Raw genomic sequence first — 3,955 nt, 5'->3', positions numbered from 1 at the left:
TTATCTTGCTGCCATATGGAGAAGGTCTGCCTGGAGTAGGAAAGAATTAAGATGATCAGACACAGCAGAGGTAGAGTCTGAGAAGAGAGAGACTGCCCTGAAAATGTAGAATTCAGCCCCAAGTTCCCTAGTTCCTGCAGCAATTCCATGTAGTCTGAGGGCCACTCCAGTGATTTTCTTACTAGTATAAAGTGATCAGTTCAGAGTTAATCACTTACAGCCCAAAGACTTTTTTTTTCCAGTGACCTCTGAACTCTTTATTGGTATAAGGACATGCTGCTCTACTGCCTCAGTGTCTCAGAACTTTGGTGTCATTGGTCTCAGACACCACTTTGCCGTCCATTATCCTGTGGGCGATGTTCTTTTGGATGGTTTGCATGGAGTTGCTGCTGTCCAGGGCATCACCAAGGTCGATACCCTCCCTGTCTTTCCAGCAGGCAGTGGTAGATGGCGTTCTCAGCCTCTAGCTTGACCTTGATGTTTAGCAGTGCCTCATATTCCTGGGCCTGGCACTGCCTCCTGCCTGGGTCTGTGCCAGCTCTGACTCCAAATGCAGCAGGACCCCATTGAGTTGCTCCATCTGCATGGCGTAGTGGGCCTCCACCTCCCTCAGGCCATCCTCCAACATGGACTTCTGATTTCTCATGGAGTCCAGTTCGATCTCCAAGGACTGGACTGTACATGTCAGCTCTGTGAGCATTGCCTTAGCAGCTCCAACCTCAGCAAACTGTGAGGTGACCACTGAGGTGCTCTCCTCAGTCTGCTGGGACCAGGTCTTGGCCAGCTCTTCTTGGTTCTTCCAAGCCAGCTCGTCATACTGGGCCCACATGTCTGCCATGATCTTGCTCAGACCCTGGGATTTGGGAGCATCTACCTCCACAGTCAACCCAGAGCTGGCAATTTGAGCTTGTAGGACTTTTACTTCCTCCTCATGGTTCTTCTTCATGAAGAGCAGCTCCTCCTTGAGAGCCTCGATCTCTGATTCCAGCTGCAGTTGAGTGATATTGGTGTCATCAATGATCTTGCAGAGCCCATGGATGTTGCTCTCCACAGATTGGCACATGGCCAGTTCTGTCTCATACTTGACTCTAAAGTCAGCAACAGCAAGACAGGCATTGTCAATCTTCAGAATGATGTGGGCATTGTCCACAAAATTGGCAAAGATCTGAGCTCTCAGGTCCTCGATGGTCTTGAAGTAATGCACCCAGTCTCTGACCTGGGCCCCTTCTCCAGGTATTCCCAGATTTGCTCTCCAGCCTCTTATTATCAGTCTCCAGGTTCCTCACTTTGTCCAGGTAGGAGGCCAGGTAGTCGTTCAGTTCTTGCATGGTCTCCTTCTTGGTCTGGATATCCCCTATTCCTTCCAGACCCCCGGCCATCCCCATGGCCAGGCTCCTGGACCGCTAGCCACCCCAGAAACTGGTGGAGTGGGACATGGAGATCTGAGAGCCCAAGCCCCCAGTGCCTACATAGATGCTGGCTGTGCTGCTGGTGGGCTGGACACTGTAGCTGGGTGCCTGGACAGAGCCCAGGAACCGGTAATTCCTGGAGAAGGTTGTGGAATGAGTAGTAAAGGACATGATGTCAGAAAAGGAGAGGACAAGACTCGGATGAGCTGGGCAGCCCAAAGACTCTTGATTAATTCAGTCATCATAATAAATTTTTATTAAGAGGATTAAGATAGAAATAAAATGAAAGCTATAACTATCCATAAAAATAAAATGTAAGACCCTAATTCAAGAAATTCATAATTTGCCCATTAGCTGGCATTCAGTATATGTCATATGTTTATGCATGCTGTGTAATCTGTTTGATGGGTTTAGAACCAAGTCCTGACACATAATAAGCATTGATTAAGAATTAGGTAGCAATAATTTTTAAGCCTGTAAATAATTAATGGCCTCATAATACCTAGTACAATGTTTTATTCACACACTTGTGACAGTTGATATAAATTACATTTTCTGTTGTTTTTATTGTGGGCGGTTGGGGGAGTTTGGTTTTTTAGTGACTTTTTAAGCAGTGGAGTACCTATGTAAATCCCAATAAAATCCCCACTTTCTTTTGGTAAATAACACTGAATAAAATCCCAATTTTCTTTTGGTAAATAACACTACCAAGAGGGAGAGAATTTGACCTAGGTGGGGCCAGTTAGACATGATTACTGGAATTTAAATCTCAAAAATTAGACAGAGAATTCAGAAGTGGTAGAGCTCCATTCATTTGCAGTGCCCTGAGAGGACCATCCACGAGTGATGACATCATTCCCCCAGACTGTTCTGGTTCTTGCCAATTCCCAAGCCTGGTTCACCAGCCACCCATTGAGCAGGCACACCATGGACACCCTCCAAAAAAATTCCTTATGGCTTTAACTGGCCTGAGTCAATTTGTCTAAATTTCATCTAAAGAATCCACCTGATTCACAAAATTTGGAAACATCACAAATTTAGCCATTTGATTCAGTTTCCAGTAACAAATAACTTTAGTGTTTCCAATCAGCCTCCAACAACAGAATACCCTGCCAATTTCAGTGATAGCAATAGTAGTTCTATTAATATTATAAATAATTATGTTTATGTTTTTTATATTTATGACCTCATGTAAGAGTCTGACAACTTAGAGAGTTGGGTACTAAGCTTACTTCTAATATATAACTTATCTCCATTATACAGATAAGGAAACTGAGGCTGTCTGAGGTCAGATAACATTACCAAGAACCACAGCCAGTATGTAGCAGTGAGTGGAATTGTCATCTGATAACCAATATTCTTTATTCTTTCCCTAGTAACAGCAAAGCCCTTTTTCTTGGAACTGAGAGCTACCCATTATTGCCTACTCAGCCTAAAAGAAAACAGAGATCACAGGTAAAATCACCTATACCCTCAGTGTTGATATACCATGGTAATTCCTAATAATTACCAGGTTACCAGGCAACGAGCTGTAAGGTGAATAGCCTACAGGGAAGATGAAATAAATGGAGGAGGAACTAATTGATCCATTTTATCTTTAGAATCGTGCCTCAGATCCTGCTCTCTGCCATTAGCCTTCTCTTAATAATGAAATACATACATTTATTTTTCTGAAATCTTAATAGATTATACTTCCACCCACAAAAATTTATCCATTGTTTCAATAGCATCAAAGCTTGTTACATAAAGATCAATTTTGCATAAATTTGATGTGGATTCTCATATTAAAAAATCAGCTTAAATTTTTGAAAATGATATTACCATATTATCTTGCACCAACTTCTTCCTCAATATTTTTTAAAAGATGTTGGTTAAAATAAAGTCAACTGAGTAATTATTAAACCTCCAAATAGAAGATACAGATTTTTAATGATTGTGTTAATAAATCATCTTGGCTTCTTAATAATTACTTAAAAGCTCTTTTACCAGTTTTCTTTATTTCTTTTTGTTCTTATGTATCCTTTAAAAAATTTTCTTCCTTATTACTCTTACATTTCAAGTCACAGAAGCTCTTTTAAAAATACATTGTCCACACTTTCCATTGTACCTAAAACTACATAGACAACACAAAACACATCATTTGCACATGCACAAATATCCCCCAGTCTGAAAACTCATCCTAAGTGAGAAAATTTAGAAATGATCAGTATTCTCAATGATGAAGAGAAATGAATAGGTTTAGAAAACTTAAGTAACTAAATAATAGATGACAACTTTCCAAGACTAGAGCAAGATTTAGACATCCAGATACAGAGGGCTTAGCCATCCTCAAGCAAATATAAGCAAAAAGGACTTGTAGCACATTATAATCATATTGTCTAAAGTTAAAGAGACAAAATAAATTCTAAAATCAGTAAAAGAAATGCATTTAGTCACCTTACTCATCATTACAGTGAGAAATGCATTTAGTAACCTTACTCATCTAAAATCAGTAAAAGAAATGCATTTAATTACCTAACTCATCTTACGGTTAAAAGCACATGAGA

The 3,955-nt window shown here is 40.5% G+C and overlaps 1 pseudogene; it reads right to left on the bottom strand.

The window, feature by feature from the left end:
• Window positions 1-251: 251 nt before the first annotated feature.
• Window positions 252-1,580, bottom strand: LOC100948974 (annotated as a pseudogene).
• Window positions 1,581-3,955: the final 2,375 nt, after the last annotated feature.

This window comes from Otolemur garnettii, unplaced genomic scaffold, assembly GCF_000181295.1.
Source record: "Otolemur garnettii isolate 467f Iridium unplaced genomic scaffold, OtoGar3 scaffold00003, whole genome shotgun sequence".
NCBI lineage: Eukaryota > Metazoa > Chordata > Mammalia > Primates > Galagidae > Otolemur > Otolemur garnettii.
The sequence above is the reverse complement of the archived record's forward strand: the minus strand, read 5'-3'. Positions and strand labels throughout refer to the sequence as shown.